General features: G+C 42.4%; 1 protein-coding gene across 1 annotated transcript in view; it reads right to left on the reverse strand.

The window, feature by feature from the left end:
• Nucleotides 1–5,036, reverse strand: part of LOC310854144 (interleukin-1 receptor accessory protein-like 1) — a gene marked incomplete at its 3' end in the record, with an annotated part of 690,918 nt that extends 685,882 nt beyond the window's left edge. The window contains exon 1 of the mRNA XM_083758663.1: nucleotides 4,889–5,036. The remainder of the gene's footprint in view (nucleotides 1–4,888) is intronic.
• Between the last annotated feature and the right edge of the window lie 16,840 nt (nucleotides 5,037–21,876).

Consider the following 21,876-nt stretch of genomic DNA (forward strand, 5'->3'; position numbering starts at 1 on the left):
CAGCGCGGTGCTCAATATGTACGGCCGCAGGGCTTTCCTTAAGTGGCCACCGCCAGTTAGCTTACACAGTAAAATCCTTGAGTGTTCATTTGACTCCGAGAGGGTACAAATAATGGAACCCCTAGGGTCCATTTGGTTTTTGTTTGCACACTCTCAAGAGTCACAAAGGGACAAGTTAAAGGTGCAGTAAGGCGCAGCAGGAATCTATTTCTTTTTTGTTAAATTAAGTGTTTAATAGCTATATTAATCATTGCTATTGAGTGATTGTTCCATAACAGGGGTCAGTCTCCCTGTCTTTCGAGCTCTTAAACTCTTTCAGCGCCACCTGGTGGTCACCAGTTTAGGCTCTGAGTGCCAATTCTCCCATTATAAAGAAAGAAAGAATTTGTAATTCTATTATGCATGTAATGCGCATGTCATCACCGATTAGAGGAATTTTCAAAATATGGATGACATTTTTTTTTTTTTTTTTTTAATTCCATCCATTACTTAATAGGCAATTAGACGTTTATGGCTACTAAACAGTTTTAACTCAATGTCTGCCAAGGACTTAACCCATTCTGACCGGGGACCCATTTTGGTGTCAGCATCATGTTATGCTTTAGCTATTTAAAAATAGCAGATCTACAAGCTCGTATCGCGCCACCGAGTGGCGCGATACGAGCTTGTAGGTCTGCTATTTTTGAAAAATCGAAGAGCGACTGACATTTTTAGAATCTGATCTCAGGTCAGAATGGGTTCATCAGACCAGTGTGTGTCCGGCGGAAACCTCGTATGAATCTGATCTCAGGTCAGAATGGGTTAATTAACTTATTCTTTTAGCAATAAGCATAAAATGCCTTTTCAGGTAATGACACAAATTTGATCCAAGCAGGAATAGAGACCTCACAAAGAAATGAGCAGACAAAACTGAAACACTATGACTTGGTACTTTCTCCTGATTGGATGAAATTGGCATCCCCACCTGAAAATGTATTTTCTGTTGATGAATTGACGGGAGACATGGCGAGACCTCTGTTACTGAACAAACCCCCTCTATAGAAGTGATTACTATCCCAATGTAGAGTTTTAACCTTTTCAATTTTATTATTTATTTTTTGCCTCTTATCTCTCCTAATGGTCCTATACCACATCGAATACAGCATGGAAGTGTGAACAAAATCATATCCGACTAAAACAAAACATTCTACGTTTTTGGATCTGAGATATGTATAGTTAATGGTGGTGGCGTGGCTCAAATGCAGAATAATAAATAATTGGACCTTGATATGAAAAGGGTTGAAAAGCACTGGTCTATAAGGCGATGTTCTGCTCCAGAGTCCAGATGCGGTGGGATGAATAAAGATGCTGTTATAGGACAATGGCATCCCCACCTGCAGACCCTGGCGTGAAGCACACTAGTCCCCAGGGGGATCATTAACCCATTCTGACCTGAGATCAGATTCATACGAGGTTTCCACTGGACACACACTGGTCTGATGAACGCATTCTGACCTGAGATCAGATTCTAAAAATGTCAGTCGTTCTTCGATTTTTCAAAAATAGCAGACCTACAAGCTCGTAGCGCGCCACTGAGTGGCGCGCTACGAGCTTGTAGATCTGCTATTTTTTCAATAGCTAAAGCATAACACGATGCTAACACCAAAATTGGTTCCCGTTCAGAATGGGTTAAACACTACCATATAGGCAGCCAGCCGCCCGCTGAAATACGCTCTAACTACTTACTCAGTGGTGCTCAAACAAGGAACCCCGAATTGATATGTACTTGGCCCTACGGACCCCCCACCTCACAACATTTTCGTGACAGCCGCAGGGACCCCCAGAAGAGAAGGTTTATGTGAGAGAAAGAAAATACAAATAAAATCTAAGTTATTGAACCTATTTTAGGTTTAAAAGGCGCATTCTAAATCCTGACCTAAGTTTTCTGGAAATGTTAAGTTTCACAGCACCACAAAACTGTATCTATTCGGTACGGTATTAACCCATTCTGAACGAGAACCCATTTTGGTGTTAGCATCATGTTATGCTTTAGCTATTGAAAAATAGCAGATCTACAAGCTCATAGCGCGCCACCGAGTGGCGCGCTACGAGCTTGTAGGTCTGCTATTTTTGAAAAATCGAAGAACGACTGACATTTTTTAGAATCTGATCTCAGGTCAGAATGGGTTCATCAGACCAGTGTGTGTCCAGCGGAAACCTCGTATGAATCTGATCTCAGGTCAGAATGGTAGTATCATATGTGGTGGTACCGGTTCTAGTATGGTAGGCTATACCAGTTCTCAGGACTTTCCACCACATCATTTTGAGTATGGCGATTGTGAATAGAGAACAGTGGTGGACACAGTATACTCGACTCCAGTATTTGAGCGAAAGTAATAAAAGTATAGATATTTCTGGTTAAAAATATTGAAAGTTGCAATTTGTCTGTGTTCAAATTTTGACATTTTTCCAAAACAATTCAAAGATTTTCCGTTATACATTGTGAGTCTGTAGATCTGCTATTTTCACTCTTATGTGAAATGGGGGTTAAATCATAATGTACTAAAGTCGATTGTCTTTGAAATGTATAGTGGAGTGAAAGTCATATCCAAAAATACAAATATGAAAGTAAAGTACAGTACGGATCAGCCTGCTCAACAACAGTATACTCAAGTATATGTACTCTTGTTACTCCCACCACTGGGAGAGTTGCCACACTTCTAAAACCACTGCTAACAAAATCCCTTGTCAAATTATACCAAGCGAAGCCACCATATAATGGATTGCATGGAAGACTACAGCTGCTTATATATAGGCCTTGCTCTGGCAACTCAATTGTTATAATAGTTGAAATAAAGAAAAAAGGCGAGAGCGGAAACATTCTTCTCCGTCTCTCAGCATCTGTCGACTGAATGGGGAAGGGAAATAAATCACTTCATCCGTTGTGTTTCTTTTCATCGTTGCCGTTTGCGATAGCCTCTCAACGAAGGACCTGTCCTTATCCAACTTTACGTTGTCAGCGTTGTCTTAACCCATTCTGACCGCGGGCACCCATTTTGGTGTCAGCATCATGTTATGCTTTAGCTATTGAAAAATAGCAAGATCTACAAGCTCATATCGCGCCACTCGGTGGCGCGATATGAGCTTGTAGATCTGCTATTTTTGAAAATCGAAGAGTGACTGACATTTCTAGAATCTGATCTCAGGTCAGAATGGGTTCATCAGACCAGTGTGTGTCCAGTGGAAACCTCGTATGAATCTGATCTCAGGTCAGATTGTGTCACAGTTGGCAAGCACCAGCTCGGTGCGTATAGCCAGTGTGATGTTTGTTTTGCTTTTTTCACATCCATCTGGACAATTGTAGGCTAAAGCCAGGGGTTCTCAAAGTGGGGTCCATATTATGGTGGACCATCGGGGGTTCCTTGAGGCGATCCAAAGGATTCTTACAACAAGTTTGTAACTCTGAGAGCGTATACAAATTAAACTGATGGATCTGGATGTTCCATCTGTACACTGTCAAGAGTTAACCCGCACTGTTGAGCCTTCAGCATCCGTTCACATCAGCACATCACCGCAAAGGCGTTGACACACACACACACACACACACACACACACACACACACACACACACACACACACACACACACACACACACACACACACACAGGCATTGAGGCATAATGAGAGGAGAGGACAGGAAAAAGCTGACTCGCCAGGCAATCATTCAGCAGAAATTTGAAAGAACTAACCCCGTTTCTTCACGTCTACGCACGCACGCACGCACACTGGCGAGCATGCGACTAGTAGGGGGAGAGAGAGAAACGCGTGCATGCATGTGCGCACATGCATGCACACTGGTGCACACCACACGCACACCGCTTACGCGTATTATCTCACAGCCAGGAAAAAAATATATGAGCGCAATTAACTATGGGTATATCCACATGGGACCCTATACATAACATAAATGACCTTATTGAGAGCAACTTGAACGTTCTCTCTCTTACATAATACATTGCGTCCACACACACACACACACACACACACTGCAGACTGTGAAGTGTAGCCTATACAGTTGCGCGTAGAGCCTGCATTGAATTCACCGTGAGGCAGAGAGAGAGAGAGAGAGAGAGAGAGAGAGCGAGGGAGAGAGAGAGAGAGAGGATGAGAGAGATGAGAGAGAGAGAGAGAGAGAGAGAGAGAGAGAGAGAGAGAGAGAGAGATTTGGCATTCATGCATGCGTAACGGAGCGCGGAATGACGCGCCTCGCCTCCAAATGCTGCACATACATTATAGGACAGTTGGTTCTCAAAGTGTGGGGTCCGGTCCGGGCGGCGCACCCCTGGGGTCCTTGAGGGGGGGGGGGTTCCAGCCAGGGGGTCCCCATCCAAATGAGTTAATGAGTTAATATATATAGCATCAAAATCTTACTTGTGTATATAGGCCTACACCGTTTATTTGAAAAGAGCAAATCTATAACCTCAATAGAGCTAAATAAATGATCAATCAATCTCGGGGGGGGGGGGGGGGGGGGAATAGGATAATGCATAAATGTTAGTATATTTTGGGAAACATCACATCTTGTATTGGGGGGTTCCTTATAGCTGGCACCTCATGTATATATGGGGGTCCGCCGGCCAAATTGCATCCTTTATATATGAAAATGTGTGAGAACCACTACTGTAGACCTGATCCCCCTTTGGTGAAACGCACTGATTAGCCTCCTCGGGTCCTCGGTATTATGTGTCATTTCATCAAATGTCTCTTATAAAGCCTCAGATGACTGAATCACTGAACCGTATACGGGTCTCACCAGAAAATACACATCACAACGAGAGAATACTGTACAGCACATCAGCACGGATCATTCCATCAACTTGACAAACCAAAGAAAAACCAAAGAACTTACCTATACGCAGTTTCCTTCTTTCTCCAGATACGTACAGGCTGCCCTCAGTTCTGAAAATAGCAGACCATATTTATGTCGTATCTGAATCGGATTTAGTTTCACAGGAATCAAGTCCCATCAGCAACCTGATTAAAATCCCAGTTATGAAATAGTCCAGTTGTCCAAAACGCAGTCTATTCCAAACCACATATTGCGAACCATTTCACTGACTGTGGCGCAAATCGGGAGAGAGAGAGAGAGAGAGAGAGAGAGAGAGAGAGAGAAAAGAAGAAGAAAAAACTGCAACGCTTCACTTTAAAATCGCTCGAAAGAAGATGAAATACATTCAAATGAAATCATGACACTGATTCATTAGAAAATGGTCGACGGAATCAATTGACGGGCAATATATCAGGCAACCAGTCGCGGTCCAATTTTGTAAAAAAAAAAAAAAAAAAAAAATCTGATTAGATCCGTTTGCAACGAAAGAAAGAAGAAAAAGAACTGTCAGCCAGGTGAGCACCGCTGTCACCGCAACTAGAAAAGCAATTCCCAAAGTATTCGGTTTCTTCTTGTATACAAAAAGCAGTCGCCGTCCGCGTCCGTCCCCCTCGATCCGCTCGCTCGCCAATCCGACCGATTGGTCGCCAGTATACTGCTTCTTGAAGTCTTGATCCCCCGATGGCGCACCGACCGACCGTGTCTCTCTCTCTCTCTCTCGTCTCAAACCAATGCCAACATGAAGCGAACGAAAGGGGAGAAATTTGGGGGGGAAGGGGGGGGGGGGGATTTCGCTTAATGTCGTGGTGGTGTGGAGGAACCGAAAACTCCACGCTCACCGAAAGGAGCTGCGAAGCAGGAATATGTGTGTTCTGGACGACGGAGGATGATGATGATGAGAGATGCAGGACTGTGTTGTTGTATACTCCGGCATTCCAGCATCCTCTCTCTCTCGCTCTCTCTCTCTCTCTCTCTCTCTCCACCGCAGACACACACACCGACCACGGACACGGTGGCCAACGCAGTGCAGCTCTGAAGTTAAGGATAGACGTGCTGCCGCCCAATGGAAATGACTGAAAACATCCTCAAGTTGCAAATCCCTAACCGTCATTAGCCTATACACACGACACACTTAGGTTCCACAGGTGACAAAACAAGGGGAAAAATGCATTAGGCTGTACTTAACATGCGGGAGAACATGTCCCTTCCCTTTTACAGATATGTATTTATTCATTTATTTATCATTTGTGTTTTTGCTATGGGGTGTGCATGCATGCATATATAGCCTATACTGTGCAATAGCTTGGATATGATCAAACAACAAGGCTTATCATCGAAATCCCATTTAGGCTATAATTGAAGTGTATATATATGCCACAATGCACAAGTTTGTCATTTGCAATGGAGAATAAGGGGCCAAGGGCCAAACTCATGTCCCGTGGTCGATTAAAACACTAGTATTATCCTATCTCGGATCTCCTCATCTCCTCCCCATATGCTTGCGAACATGGCCTTTTTCAGTAAGTAATTAACAGGAAAACGTGCATGGAGGTTGCAGTGGTATATATATAAAACAATTATCCTTGTGCTGTAATAGCCTGTAAGGAAACATATAGGCCTATAGTTTCCATTCCCATTTCAACAGCCTCAACAGGGGTTGGGTTCTCAATGTAGTATATAAATCTGCAATTATTTTTTATATAGGCCTACTGTATATAATATGTAAATTGGGAAATATGCAGGTTAGGAATGCTGCATGTCTCACTGGGGGGTTCCAGGACAGGTGGTCCCCAGCTAAATGATTTAGTGTTGGCAACCAAATGGATTGATCTTTAACTCTTGAGTGTAAAATTTATCTCCTCTAAGGCAATGTTCTGCTCCAGACTCCAGAGTCGGCGGGGATGAATAAAGTGCAAAAGGACCCTTACGGGACCTTTTGGCGCACACACACGCACGAGCACACTCACACGCACACTCACACACGCACACACACTCTTCTGATTCTGAATACACTGGGTTGACAAGTGCAAAGTACAGGCTAAGCTAGGACTTGACCTGAAGAGTTGCGGTAGTTCATTGGCTATAAGGTCACAGATCAAACAGGCAATAGACTGAATCAACAAGGATAATATGTATTCCTTTCCTGCAGTGCTGAAGTGAACATCTCTTAGTGATTGTGTGATACAGATTAAGGACGGGCTCCTATAAGGTATAAGTGGGTCTCCTTTTCGGCCGACGGGGCTTGCGAAAAGGACCTCATTTGATTCCCTCTGCACTGGGCTGCCCCTGTCAAGGCTTTGGCCTCTGGCACTGCGTCTCTGTGAGGGGAATTTCGATGAGAGCGGGGCTTTGAGGAGAAGAAAGGCCACCCTCCTCAGACGGAAAATGTGCACTGTGTGCTTTCTCTGTCATATGCAGACCCTGACAGGAATAGAGGTCCCTTAATGAGCAGAGATGTGGACAAACACGGCATTGATTCCTCCCCTCCATTCAAAGTTGTTGTCCGCAAATGCCTTTGACTCAATCTACTGATTACTGTGCAACTTTGAGGACACATAATCCATATAGCAAGGGGAGACGGCGTGTTGTGATGTTTGTTTTATCCGAGTTTGAAACCAATAGTTGTTTGACGAAAACATACCTACACAAGTGTGGTGCTGCTATTGATTTTGTCTTTGAGCTTTTTACTAAAACTAATCCCACTTCCAAAAATCAAAGCTGTCGTGAAAACAAAAAGCATTTGATCAATGCCAGAGGGAAACGCGTAATCATTTTTGGACAAGAGTGCATTGTGTATACAGTAGTTTTATAATAGTCATAGTAACCAAGTAGGCTACACATTAATGCCTTCAACGCAGTGAATTGATCACTGTGCAACTTTGGAGACATATAATCCATAGTGAAGGACGAGTGCATGTTGTGAAGTTTGTTTTATCCAAATTTCAACTAATGGTTGTGTGATGAAAGCACGCCACACAAGCGCCGCGCTGGTATTGATTTTGTACGGAGCTACTCCTGCATAATAACTAAATTCAAGTTCCAAATGGAAACAGTCAAAACACAAACAATGTTTGATCACTGCCAGGGGGAAATATGTCCTCATTTCTTTAAAACATTGTAAGGTATTAGTTGTTTATATAGTCCTCATAGGAACCAAGTCACAGTGAAATGTTTTACTTGCTTTTTATTTGTTATTCCACAAAAACATGCATCACACCAGCACATGTGGATGGGTCTCTTAACAAACTAAACGTTGTCGCACATAGTGTGGCATGGCAGGAATAGCTGGTCTGCAAGCTCATAATGTGTTATGAGCTATCTATTTTTGCCCCAATTTAGGGACGGTACGTTGAAATTGATGATGCCTTAAGCCCATGACCCACCTAATTCCAACACACTTTGTTAGTTGTCTCCACCAGGCCGAAGGCATGGGGGGAGAGTATGTTTTGCACTCCGTCCGTCCGTCCGTGTGTCCGTCCGTGTGTCCGTGAGCAGCTAATCTCGGCCACCGTTAACCCGGTCGATGGCAAATTTTTCCACACACACACCCTGGATGCCAACGATGAACCTCTGCCCCAAACTTTCCAGAACGGCCTGTTATAGCGCCACCAGGAGGCCGCTTTGTGCAAAACAAGTTTTTGCACAGTACACCTACAGATTTTGTCCAAACATCGCGCATTTTGGTACACAGTCTCTCTAGAGCCATTCAACGAAACGGGTCTTTCAGATTTCTCAGACTCCATCCTGATTGGTTAAGATTGGCTTCCAAAGTTCACAGGAGTGCTCAGTTTCAAACAAAATGCTGCAAATCATGAACACATCGCGTGATTTCCGTGAAATTGTGCACGCACATTCCCACTAGGTCGAGGACGAAATGCCACATGAACAATTTCAACTCAGCCTCAAGGTGGCGCTATAACTGGCCGAAAAGTGTTTTTACCTCTAACTGCACTGATCTGTGGATAATTTACTTTTGTTGCCCTTTTATCCAACCACCAGATGAAGGCAAGCTGCAATGTCCTACATTCCTATCCTGGTGGAGACCTGTGCCCAGAAGGGCACTTTTTCTAGTTATGGATGGCTCCGGGTATAGCAGGTTATCACTGGGATTGGTATTTTAGATAGTCAAGGGAACAACGGCCATCAGTACCCTCATACCTGTCAAACTGTACATCTCCAAATTGAGTGACAGCCACAACACCAGAGGGAGTGACCATGATCTGACACCACCCAAACTTAGAACAAAGATGGGGACATTTTCACTCCACTGCTCCGCCAACAAAATGTGGAATGCACTGAACACCATCAATTAGTAGGATAGTGTTTGCATCTGTTGATGACATCATTGTGTTAATTTGTGTATAGGCCTATATGTATGCCGATGAACTGAATACATAGGACCACAATGGAAAGATGCCCCCAGGACATTTGTGTCTTCTTCTTTTAGCTCTTGAGCGCCGCTCAGAACCTCTCAACAGGGCTCAGCGGGTCAATGGAGACCCAATTGGTCTCCGGTTCCAACTCCGATGTTGCGGATTTCCCCCCCTGACCCCCTGGGGTTTTTAAGAGGTTTTAATGTCTCACAGTATACCACATGCTGTTTACATTTCTGACTAATAAAGTATTCAATCAACCAATCCTCAGGCCGCTTATGGGTCAAACGCAGAGGTCGAACTTTCCCTATAAGGATGAGCAACATGTTAGGCAAAAGTACTGCAGGTCTGAAAGTGTGATCTTTAAAGCAGAATATATTAAGGAAACAAGCTGCAGCCGGTGCCTAAATGCGGCATGTTGTCTGTAATGGGAGTTCTCCCTGAAGTGACTACGAGAGATGATGATGATGAGATGGAGAGAAATGCTTGGAATGCATCTCATTTAATGACTCACACACACCGAACATGGAGCCAAAGGCGAGAGGGTTCTCGAAACATCTTCAGTACGCAAGTAATCTTTGATCCTGCGTATAATTCAACGGAACAAAGATAATATCTGCGCGGTGATGCCTTTCCTTTTTAACGCCGCGAGCTAAAGATCTACAAAAAAGGCAAATGAGGAGCATAAATGAGGCTGAACTGTTGATAAAGGAAAGAATTAAACTCACGCAGGAACGCAGCTGAATGTAAGTCGAAGCATGATAGAGGTGCTAAGCACACACTTCATATTGACTATGACCATAAAGCTGTAGCCTGGACATTGTATTCCCACTCCTGATGGAGAGAGGATGTCTGGTCCTGTGTTTCATAACTGATGTAATGCCGTCACAAATTAATTTCCCCCAGCAGGATCAATGAAGGTCTATCTAAAGGTAATTGCAACTGTAACACCTGGGATTCAAACCGGGTTCCACCACATGTGAGAGAGTGAGGCTGAGATATTGGGCTTTTGGACATTTTCCACCATAGTCTGATGAATTCACACTCTTTAGACTCAACCTCACCACCCTAGCCCTCCTCATTCATTGTATGACTTCTTGCACAAAATGTATGTACTGTATATATGCTACTGTAGTTATACCGGTGGTTCCCAAACTTCTTCATGTCAAGGACCCCCAAATTGACACCAATTAGCCCCCAGAACCCCATTTGAAAAGGACCCCCGTGAGAGAAGGCTATAGCAGTGATTCTCAACCCGTTTCATTTCAAAGGACCCTCAGTTTGACATGCATTAGTCTATATGGACCAGTGTTGTTTTCGTCGACTAAAACTAAGACGGAAAATGTTCGTCGTGTGTGTGTGTGTGTGAGCAGCTAATCTCGGCCACCGTTAACCCGGTCGATGCCAAATTTTGCACACACACTCCCTGGATGCCAACAGTGAACCTCTGCCCCAAACTTTCCAGAACGGCCTGTTATAGCGCCACCAGGAGGCCGCTTTGTGCAAAGCTTTTTTTGCACAGTACAACTACAGATTTTGTCCAAACATCGCGCAAATTGGTACACAGTCTCTCTAGAGCCATTCAACGAAACAGGTCTTTCAGATTTCTCAGACTCCATCCTGATTGGTTAAGATTGGCTTCCAAAGTTCACAGGAGTGCTCAGTTTCAAACAAAATGCTGCAAATCATGAACACATCGCGTGATTTCCGTGAAATTGTGCACGCACATTCCCACTAGGCCGAGGACGAAATGCCACATGAACAATTTCAACTCAGCCTCAAGGTGGCGCTATAACTGGCCGAAAAGTGTTTTTACCTCTAACTGCACGGATCTGTGGATAATTTACTTTTGTTGCCCTTTTATCCAACCACCAGATGAAGGCAAGCTGCAATGTCCTACATTCCTATCCTGGTGGAGACCTGTGCCCAGAAGGGCACTTTTTCTAGTTTAACTCAGAGAGTGTACAAATGGAACCAAATGGACCCGTTCCATTTGTATACTCTCAGAGTTACAGACCCATAAGGGTCCATTTGGCTCCTAACTATCATTTAGCTGGGGACCCCCTGGAACTCCCTCAAGGACCCCTGGGGATCCCCGGACCCCACTTTGGGAACCACTGCGTTATACTATACATAATTTATTATAATATTTATATACAGTACACGTACAAATGCTTATAATTGTATTTATATAGCATGTTGTTTCGACAGATGCCACGTGTGACGTTTACCTGTACATGGCACTTGATGGATGTATTTGCCCTCGACTTAATTTGACCATTTGCGAACTTTATTGCTGACTATAGGGTTTATGGGTGTATTTACTCTGATATTGCACTCTGTGAGGCACTCTGGATGGATCATGGAAGTGTCTGCTAAAATGCTTGAATTGTAAAATGGCTTTTAGAGGAGTTTAAAATCCTGAATGGGGTGACGGAGGCGGCCACGAAAACCCACCCTATACGCTGTGCCAAACACAGCATGCCAACAGCAACGGGGTGCCAACACCATGAAAATATTGTTAATATGAAATTAGTCAATTTGTGTCCGTCCATTAATTAACCCATTCTGAACGGGCACCCATTTTGGTGTTAGCATCATGTCGTGCTTTACCTATTGAAAAATAGCAGATCTACAAGCTCATATCGCGCCACCGAGTGGCGCGATACGAGCTTGTAGGTCTGCTATTTTTGAAAAATCGAAGAGCGACTGACATTTCTAGAATCTGATCTCAGGTCAGAATGGGTTCATCAGACCAGTGTGTGTCCGGTGGAAACCTCGTGTGAATCTGATCTCAGGTCAGAATGGGTTAATTAAGACCTGGGGCCGATTCCACAAATACCTTCTGAATCTACAAGTATAGTTGTAGAAATGTTCCAAGCACTTTGTGCCGCGCTGCATGCTCGTAGATCTGGTATTTTTGCCAGCTTTGTGTGTTTTTGTGTATAGCCCATAGCTATGATGTGATTGGATGAGCAATGTGTGTGCCCCAAAGCGATGGTTTGATTGGCTGGGCACGGAATGTGTGATGATGTATGATGATGTATGACTGTATGATGATCACACAAGTGTGATTTTTGAAAAGCCAACACTATAAGACGCAGATCTAAAATGAGTAAATGACACATTATGCTTTCGTGCCTTAAATGGGTGAAACAAAGGTTACAAAAAAAAAAACACACACGCAGCATGCCTCCAAATTCAAGAACTGTTAAAGGGACACTTCACCCTTTTTGCAAAAGAATATATGTTAATGATGTTTAGAAGCTTTAGAACACTTTCCTGGGGGTCTTTGTGTGTGTAATATGTGGTTTTAGATATTTTAGATTGTAGCAGTGAGCACAGTGTCTCTGATGTCATGGACACTGGTCTCACTACCTTCCTGGACTACAATTCCCATAATTCTTTGGTGCTCTGCTCCTCCTTGCGGATAGGGGAAGAGCTGTCTTACTGAGACAACATGTAGTCCAGGAAGGAAGTGAGCCCAGTGTCCATGACATCAGAGACACTGTGCTCACTCCTACAATCTAAAATATCTAAAACCACATATTACATGCATAAAGCCCCCCAGGAAAGTGTTCTAAAGCTTCTAAACGGCATTAACATATATTTTTTTGCAAAAAGGGTGAAATGTCCCTTTAATGGAAAAACAGATGGAGAAGTCGGCCCAGCTGATGAGCTGGCATTTAATCAACAACGTTTCGTCTTTATTTTTTTGTCCTTACGCCAACCATATAATTGCATTGATATTATGTTCAATGTAATCTAATGTAAGCAACTCACTCAAAGTCACACATGTATAAGTGCACAGTATTTGGTCAATAAAACATTTTTGAAACCAAGCCAACACCAAGCAAATGATCCTCCTATAATCTAATAAAGACAGAGTGCTCAGTTGTCACCAGAGTCTAGGGGACACAGAGATCATTTTAAAGCGCAAATAACATGCATTTTAAAACTGCTTTTAATATTTAATATCATATTGTCTATGTCCATCAAAGTTATTTCTAATGATATACTCTGATATAACATTATAATTATCATTATAATACTGATGCTAGATAAAACCAGGCTTGTTTCCATTCCATGCCAGCTTGGAAAATCAACAATGGTGGACGTTGTAAACAAAGTGGAAATGCAAATTTGCAACTGAAGACTGAAGAAAAGGAGGAATTATACAAAGTAGGGTGACATTGATGACATCACGATGAGGCCAAAATCAGTCGAGCTGTTTCTGAGAGCAATTTCCATTAAAACACCCATATGACATGAAGGCCAGATTGTTCAAAATTGGCTATTTGTGGGGATAGAAAACACACATGGGAGCCCCAAAAACACAAAAGAAATTGAAAAAGTTGAATTTTATGTTATAGGTCCTTTAAGCTATATTGCCATGGAAGCTACACAGGAAAACGCACTGTACTGTACATTTGAACCCCTCTGAGGATGTCTTTGCCAGTCAGTAGATAAGCCAGCATTACTCCCAAAAACAACCAGGGTGGTGATTCTTTTGATTGAATGGTATATCTCAAGTCACTTTTATGCAAGTCTTAACCTTTGGCGTACAACAAATAGATAATAGTCTGTCTATAAGCTCACAATGGCTCACATACTCACATACAGTACAGTAACTGTACTGTATGTCCCCAGATGTGAACACAGCCACAAGTCTGTGTTCACGTCAATTCACAGATTTCAGGTGTTCAAGTTCTCAAGTTTAAATGGTAGCACGTTTTAACGAATAATAATAAAACTAGGATCCTTGTACTGGCACAATACAATATGCCTGAGCAGAACAAATTCTTTCCATCTATCAATAAATGCACGTAATCTGTGTGTGTGTGTGTGTGTGTGTGTGTGTGTGTGTGGGGGGGGGGGGGGGGGGGGGTAGAATTTCACACACTTACACACTACTAGTACTTTAACCCTATAGCTAGCATCCTTATTGTGGTGAAGGGAGGCTTTCTCAGAAATATACCAACAATCTCACAGCCCGTCACACCGAGACGCGTTCCCAGAGCGGGCGTCGCTCTAATATTTATAAATAGCAGAGACAGGGGGGCTACAAACAACAGCACGCAACTCATTCTGACCCAGGGACCTTCATCAGAGAAACACAGCCCGAGGTTCACGTTTTGAACCAAGCAGTATAGCTTCATTGCCAGATAACACTGTTGAAGTGCGTGTGCGACTGTGTGCGCGTGTGTGCTCGCGTGCGTACGTACGTGTGTGTGCGCATGTATACAGGCTTGCATGTGTGTGGACTCATTACGTGACTAACGAGTCATAATGACTTACATAAAGTGTGTCCAAATTTGATTACAAACAATATACTATAGCAGAGAATAACTCGTAATGAATTCATTAAACTAGGACCCACTTTTGCTATGGGAGGGGGGGGGGCAGTAAGAAAAAATGTACACATCCTACATTTCTTGGCGAATAACAATCAATAAGACTGGGGTCGAAAAGTTGTAGATCTTGTGACGTTTGTCGTAAACAACATTTTGGAGCATTCAAAATTGAGTTGCGAGCCCCGCCGCCTTGTTCATCGGCCCACTTGCACGAAAAGTAAATAGTCCATTATAAAACGATAAAACTGGACGCGTTTTTTCGGAAAACCGATCTGAAAAATGCGCTCGGTGTGTGTGGGAACCTTTACTGTTCAATTTAACACTTTTTCGCGACCATGGGTCGCAGTTTACTATGCACCTGCATTTCATGTCAGTCACACTTCATGTCAGTCAGTTCATCCGTCAGTCACGCCTCATGACAGGCTCCATATATGGCCATCTCCATATATCACGACACTGACCTCATCAAACCCTTAGATCTCCATTATATGGAGCTGACCCGTTCTGACATTCCATTATGTTCCCCACCTGTCCTTCGATGCCTTTTGGCTGATACCTAGCCTGGGCAGCATTTCATTTAGGGTATATGATCCTGTCGGGAGCGGATGATATCGTTACGTCATGTTGTAGTATTGTTTTGTAGTCGACAGGCAGGAATACAACGGGGCGGCAACTTCCTTTTCCCCTCAAACCGATTTTTCTCAATAAAAGCTACAGGCTACGAGAGCTTTTATTGTTGTTCTTCCGGTTTGAGTTGAAGTTCCGTTTGATTGTTCCCTGACTTTACATGACGTAGCGATATCATCCGCTTCCGACCGGATCATACGGACTTTTGAAACAGAGACCAGGCTTTCCTCCGAGGTGGTGGAAAGCCTGGTGAGGCGAGGTTAACCGACACCTGCCATTCAAACTCTAGAAGGGCCCGCCTCCCAGACATGTTCTTTAGGGCGAGGTTGCCCTAAAATAAATAGCGTGAAGTGAGTGCACTCTTATCATCATACATCATCATGCATCATCTCATACTAGGCCAATCAGAATGCCTGTTGCCTGTGATTGGTTAGCTGATTTGCTCGTTTACATAATGTAAAAAACTGAAAAATGACCATGGCCCCCTTGTATATCAAACCACTGTCCCTGGTCACATATGAGGTACATTTTCCCTTCAATATCAATGGCGTTTAATGTTTTGATGTTTAATTTACGTCATATTTAGCGGAATTTTGACCTAATTCCGTCAATGGCAAATTGACAATGGGGGACAAGATTTAGCGGACATTTGACCTGAATTCCCCTTCCATTGGCAATGGCAAATCTTGAGACGTGTGGGGACAAAAGCTGTTTATAGAAGGGGCCCCTTAAAAATCTGTGTGAAGTGGGCCCCTCAAAAATCATACCTCATTTTTGAGGGGCCCCTCAAATGCCCAGCTTTGTCTGTTCGTGAGAACACAAACATGATGATTGGATTGGCTGATCACACCATAGCGATGATTTGATAGGCTGACGAAGTACATATTGAGGATAAAAAGTGAGGGCAGAAAAGTGAACACGCCAAAAGTGTTGGCCGGAATGACATTTGTGATAATATAGGTTAATACGTCTGGGTTTCCGAGACTATAGGCAACCTGAAAGCAAACTCCAATTGCCCTAAATTTTTATTTACCTGCAAGGGGCAGGTTGGCACCCCTTATAGTAAGAGAAATCTATGAAAATCTGGGAACTAAATCGTTACCAAGAAATTTCTTCACCAATGTGTTTCTAAAGGTGTCTAATAACATGTACTAAAAGTTTGAAATTCAACTCCTGTGGGAAATTGAGTTATTAGCATAATATGTGACCATACCCATAACATCCTATATAAGGCCAAAAAGTCAAAATTTCATAATTCTTTAATTAGCATGTGACATATGAAACTAGGGGTTTTTCATGATTCTGAATCCATTCCAAGCATTAGTTTTGCACAAAAAACACTCCTTGGGCTAAATTAGGCTATATCCACTGTCCAATGTGCTGACCTCATCACGTTTGTGATGACGGCTATGGCCGTTTTCCTCCCAAGGAGTGTTTTTTGTGCAAAACTAATGCTTGGAATGGATTCAGAATCATTAAAACCCCCTAGTTTCATATGTCACATGCTACTGAAAGAATGATGAAATTTGGACTTTTTTTCTTTATATAGGATGTTATGGGTATGGTCACATATTATGCTAATAACTCAATTTCCCCCGGGAGTTGAATTTCAAACTTTTAGTACATGTTATTAGACACCTTTAGAAACACATTGGTGAAGAAATTTCTTGGTAACGATTTAGTTCCCAGATTGGTCAAATAAATGCCCTTACTAATGCCTGGTAGAAATACTCAATCAAAATGTACTTAAAGTACCAAAAGTAGAATGTACTGACTATGCAGAATGTCCAATTTCAAGTTCACAAAATGTATAAAATTATTTGAGAAAATAGCAGATCTACACAATCTTGTGATCTTGTAGATCTGCTATTTTCAAATGGCCGGAATGTAGGGGCTGAAGTGTTTAATGTATGTTTTGTAATAATAATAAAAATCTACAAAGTAACTAGTAACTGACGTTTTCAAATTATTGTATTGCTTTTAACTGCTGCGTTTACTCGCTATGTTTAATAGTCCGTATGTTAAATAAACATACTGTACATACTGTATTTCATGTTTGTAACATTGGTGGAGAACTACTTGAGTAAAAGTCAATGCCAGAATGTAGAAAAAAAACAAGCTAAATACAAGTAGCCTAAATTATAACCCCCAAGAATGAAACCAGGCCATTTTGACGATAATACCTTTCAGACACCAGACTAAGAGTTGCCATCACTTTGTTTGTCAAGAGTAATAATGCACATTATGGCTTACATGGCCTTTTGGAGGTATGTTCTCACTGGTGTGTCGGTCTGATTGGGCTATAGTGTTTGAAATATAACCCTCTGGAAAGAAACCAAGCCATTCTGATGCAGAAAATAGTAACCCAAATCTGCAAAGTTAACTGCAGTTTTCAAATAATTGTAGAGAAAATGTAGAGGAATACAGGAGTATATTTCCCTCTTTGAGGTTTAGTGGAATAGAAGTAGGAAGTATTGGACATTTAAAATTCATGTCAATATTGTATTGTATATTGTAAAAATAATCTGAAATTGTACTTGTTATGCTTTAGCTATTGAAAAATATCAGATCTACAAGCTCGTATCGCGCCACCGAGTGGCGCGATACGAGCTTGTAGGTCTGCTATTTTTCAAAAATCGAAGAGCGACTGACATTTCTAGAATCTGATCTCAGGTCAGAATGGGTTCATCAGACCAGTGTGTGTCCAGTGGAAACCTCGTATGAATCTGATCTCAGGTCAGAATAGTTATATTTGCTTAGTTCACATGCACCGTTTGGTCCAAATACAGGGCTTGGCATGCAGTGCAAAGTGATGGTAAAGATACAAGGTACGGTAAGGAACGGTAAAGATTAAATGTCCCAAAGGTGCTATTTGGTTCGCAACCTCAGTCGATAAGTAAAACAATGGAGCCATGTATACATACAATATAGACATGCAATGCACACACAAAAGTACCGACGTCGCCATTCTTTTGTGGTCGTTTTTCGTCTCCCGTCACGAGAACCATCAGACGAAGCAGCAAGGAATGAAGACAAATGGGGGGCCTGCGCACATCCGCAGATAGTTGCGGTGCCATTTAGCTTAAAAAGCCAATAGCTGATGGAATAAAGAGCTCATATATCTGTTGGTGTCACCTCTGCTCTAGGGTGTTAACCCATTCTGACCTGAGATCAGATTCTAGAAATGTCAGTCGCTCTTCGATTTTTCAAAAATAGCAGACCTACAAGCTCGTATCGCGCCACTCGGTGGCGCGATATGAGCTTGTAGATCTGCTATTTTTCAATAGCTAAAGCATAACATGATGCTAACACCAAAATGGGTGCCCGTTCAGAATGGGTTAAAACAACCACCTTCAGAGGAGCAAATGAAAGCCACCGTGTAAAGCACTGGTTCCCAAACAGTGGGCCGGCACACACAGTAGGTTCCCTTCATTTTTTTTGTTTACTACATTTTGTTGTTATTATTATTATTTCAAAACATTTTCAAAAACTAAAAATCCCAAAAGAGCAAACTTTTTCATGAATTAAAAACAAATTTCAAAGATTTTTTTTTCTGGCACTTTTTTGAGGCTGCAAAGTCAAGATATATTGCCATGCTGATGTTGTAGTGAAAGTTGTAGTCTTTCAAGTAGATTCGTGAATTTAATAGCATTATACTCAGTATTGTTATAAGCGTTAATGTAAAAATTGGTAATAATAAGAAGGGTCAACTCAGACATTTTTGGGAGGAATAGTGATATTGCATGTGTCTCAGAGGCTTGTGCATATCCCAAAACTAAGTACAGCTGGTTCAGCTTTAAGCACAAAGGAAAGATATTGAAAGGATGAGAACGTGCTGTACTGTACACAGGTCGACCTTTGTACGGCTAAACCTTTCAGAGTAGCTATAATAAGTGGCAATTCCAACAACTCCTTCATGCTACTTCTCACTGACTGATAGAAGCTGTACGCCTGGTGGACATGCCTCATTATTGCCCCGATGACTGATAGATAAGCTATACGCCTGGTGGAGGCCACTGGACATGCCCCATTATTGCCCCAATAAGTGTAGCAATATAGGTCATGTCTGACCATGGGTTTCAGTTGAAAGGCGTATTGTGAGAGAGTATGTTTTGCACTCAGTGTGTGTTTGTGTCTGTGTGTGTGTGTGTGTGTGTGTGAGTCCGTCCGTCCGTCCGTCCGTCCGTGTGTGTGTGTGCGTGCGTGCGTGCGTCCGTGCGTCCGTCCGTCTGCCCGTTTTGAACAAAAATAATCAAATCATGAATGCAGCGAAGTCTTTCACAGACTTTCCTACTAGGCTGAGGAATATATCCCACCATTTTCACATTGGCCTGTTATAGTGCCACCAACGGGTGCATTTTTGCAAAACATGCATTTTTGGAACAAAATGCCTCAAATCATCCAATTGCCATCCAAGGCGTAAGAAGAAATGGCACCCTTTTCACATTGGCCTATTATAGCGCCACCAGGAGGACACAACCTGACCTGACCTGCCCTCCCCTGCACTTTATCTAGTTCATTGTTTTTCCTTTTTTTCTAAACTGGATCACACCGCTAGTTGTAGAACCAAAGAAAGGCTTTCCTCCGATGTGGACACTCTGGTGGTGACGCGAGGTTATAGGCCTGGTGGTGACGCGAGGTTATAGGCCTGGTGGTGACGCGAGGTTATAGGCCTGGTGGTGACGTGAGGTTATAGGCCTGGTGGTGACGTGAGGTTATAGGCCTGGTGGTGACGCGAGGTTATAGGCCTGGTGGTGACGTGAGGTTATAGGCCTGGTGGTGACGTGAGGTTATAGGCCTGGTGGTGACGCGAGGTTATAGGCCTGGTGGTGACGCGAGGTTATAGGCCTGGTGGTGACGCGAGGTTATAGGCCTACACTGCTAGCCTATTTCATGCCAAGTAACATGGCTGCATTGTTCAATTGTTCATGCTTTTCCAATGAATAATGTTCAACAGACCTGAGACCTCCTACAGTATAGGTCTTGCTTTTCCTTTTTGGGGTTTTCTGTAACCGAAGTATTTAACATCTAACATGCGTCCCACCATCAGTATGGCGATCTATTAACACATTCTGACCTGAGATCAGATTCTAAAAATGTCTGTTTGAAAATGACAGTTTTCTGAAAAAGCTATGTTTCTATGTCAGTCGTTCTTCGATTAAAAAAAAATAGCAGACCTACAAGCTCGTATCGCGCCACTCGGTGGCGCGATATGAGCTTGTAGATCTGCTATTTTTCAATAGCTAAAGCACGACATGATGCCAACACCAAAATGGGTGCCCGCCGCCCGGTCAGAATGGGTTAATTACACACAGAAAAAGCTCCTTGTTGAACCACGTGGAGCTCCGAACTGTGTCATCAAGATTGGGTGGATGTCTTGATTATACCTCTTGAAGTATATACAGTATTATCGATACATGCAGTGGTGGAAAAAGTACTCACATTTCTTACTTAAGTAAAAGTATCAATACTGCAATGTAGAAGAACTCCATTACAAGTAAATGGACGGAATTCAAAGTACAAAAGTATGGTATCAAAATGTTCTAGTATCAAAAGTATCAAAAGTAAAAGTACTAATAATGCAGAATGTCCCATTTCAAGTTTTCAAATGAATACAAATATTTTGAAAATAGCAGATCAACAATCTCACCATTTGTGTCAGCTTGTAGCTTGAAGAACTGCTATTTTCAAATGGCCAAAATGTATATAGGGCTGAAGTGGTTACTTATATGTTTTGAATAATAATCAAAATGATACTCAAATAGTCTAGAAAAGTAGCTTTAACGGTGCCGGAGATTAGCTGGTAACAGACGGACGGACACACGGACACACTCACGGACGGAGTGCAGCAAAACATACTCTGTCACCATGCCTTCGGCCTGGTGGAGACAATAAGGTATTGTAAATAAGTATTGTGTAGTTTACAAGTAGGCCGTTTGCTAATTCGCTGGCCATGAGTATGAGTACATAGATGGTCACATTAAAGCCCTGTTTATATTGCATTGCATTGCATTGCATATAGTGCATTACTGTTATGCTATTGCTAAATTCCCAAGAAGCATTATTTGAAGAGTTTTTCTTTCCAGAAAGTTACACTGTCTAAATTGGAGGATTTTTTAACAAAGAACCACTTAGTTTTAATTTAGTCTCAGTCATGTTTTTCTACAAGAGTCAACCTCCCTTTTGATCCCAATGACAGATACTTCATAATGATACTGAAGTATTAATTTGGAAAATTGTAACTGCGTCATAAATTCATAATATCTATTTTCCCAGTGTTTGTGCTGAACAGAATGAGAAGTGACCTGGAAAGCTATCTAAAGGAGATGGATTATTATTTTTTGCGTTACAGCAGCCCCTGTTCAGTTCTACTTCTATGGTTTTATTTGGTAGGATCCCCATTTGCTGTGCCCTAACCCATTCTGACCGGGCACCCATTTTGGTGTCAGCATCATGTTATGCTTTAGCTATTTAAAAATAGCAGATCTACAAGCTCATATCACGCCACCGAGTGGCGCGATACGAGCTTGTAGGTCTGCTATTTTTGAAAAATCGAAGAACGACTGACATTTTTAAAATCTGATCTCAGGTCAGAATGGGTTCATCAGACCAGTGTGTGTCCGGCGGAAACCTCGTATGAATCTGATCTCAGGTC

Source organism: Protomyctophum parallelum, assembly GCF_964188405.1.
Source record: "Protomyctophum parallelum genome assembly, chromosome: 23".
Lineage (NCBI taxonomy): Eukaryota > Metazoa > Chordata > Actinopteri > Myctophiformes > Myctophidae > Protomyctophum > Protomyctophum parallelum.